Raw genomic sequence first — 1,763 nt, forward strand, 5'->3', positions numbered from 1 at the left:
TTTCATAAAAAGAACTGTGGGACTAGGTTGGAAGACTTCTTCTGAAAAGCCTTCCAGAACTGACTATTTGTCGCCTAAGTAATTTGCTAAATTCTTGGAGGTGTAGATAACTTCCAAAGTCTTTTCTGGCTTTCATATTCTTAAGCAATGCTAGCATGATTGTGCCTGTTAGTCATTTTTAATATTTCCTTCCTGTATGCCAGTCTTCAAAATTAGTCAAGTATAATGGTATCAATGGAAAGGGAAGACTGCTGAAATTATATATTTATAATAATATTGACAGTGCATTCAATATTCTTCCATATTAGTGTTCTCCGATAAAAAATTAAGACCGAACAGGGGCACCTGGGTGGCTCATTTAAACATCCAACTCTTGACTTCCACTCAAGTCATAATCTCACGGTTTGCAGGTTCAAGCTCCATGTCAGGCTCTGCGCTAAGTTTGGAGCCTGCTTGTGATTCTGTCTCTTCCTCTCTCTCTACCCCTCCCCCACTTGCATACTCTGCCTCTTTAAATAAATAAACAAATAAGACAGGACCAAACAAAACTATGTAGTTGAAAATCAGACACCATATTCTTTCTATCCACATACTGTTGTTCAATACTTCAAGGGCATGTTGACAACTTCACGTTCCAGAGTAGCTGGTAAGAGTATAAACTTAAAGGTCCTCTATAGAAGGTAATTTGGCAGTATGTATCTCAGCTTTTAACATTGTTCCTATCTTTTCAACAATCCATTTTCATTTTCATAACAATTCATTTTTAGGAGTCTAAGGAAGTAACCACAGGTATTAGCACATATTTATAAATAAAATTTTCATGAGTGCATGTGTAATTAGTCAAATATTGAAATTGTCCTAACTATTCAGCAATAAGTTAACATTAAATGAATACACCAATATATAATGAAATATGTAGACAGTTAAAATATATTTGTTAGACTTTTTAAACACATGCAAAAATACCTATGCTATGAAATGAAAATGATATGAATATATATTGACAGAAATTATTAACCAAATTTTATATGGCTTCTTAAACACATATGTCCTAGTGGGTTTTTTCTTTTTTTTTTTTTTTTGTAATTGGCATAAAATTGACATACAGCATTATATTAGTTTCAGGTGGTGTACAACATAATGATTTGATATTTGAACATATTGTAAAATGAACACCAAGGTAAGTCTATTTAACATCCCCTCCCACACTAGTTACAGTGTTTTTTATTCTTGGGATAAGATCTTTTAAGGTTTACTCTCTTAGCAACTTTCAAATATGCAATACAGAATTATTAACTATAACCACCATGATTTACCTTACTTCCTTTGATTTATTTATTTTATAACTGAAAGTTTGTACTTTTTTTTTACCCCCTTCACCCATTTTGCCCACCTGCACCCCCACCTTGTGACAACCATTAATCTGTTCTCTGTGTCTATGAACATGTTTTTTTTTTTCTTTTTTAATTACACATATAAGTGAGGTCATACAATATTTGTCTTTGACTTATTCCACTTAGCATAATGCTTTTGAGGTCCATCTGATGAAAAAATCAATTAAAAATTAATTGTAGGCCTTAAATTAGAGCTCAAATATTAAATTTAATAAAATTTTAGATAGCAGTCATAATCTAGTTGATAAAAGGAAGAAAGTCATATTACTTTTAATCAACATTTTTAACAATATTTAAAAAATACTCCCTAAGTCACTGTAGCAAATCTGGATAGTGGATAGTTGGTTTTTATTTTATTCCCATTAATCT

Source organism: Lynx canadensis, chromosome C2 (assembly GCF_007474595.2).
Source record: "Lynx canadensis isolate LIC74 chromosome C2, mLynCan4.pri.v2, whole genome shotgun sequence".
NCBI classification, from domain to species: domain Eukaryota; kingdom Metazoa; phylum Chordata; class Mammalia; order Carnivora; family Felidae; genus Lynx; species Lynx canadensis.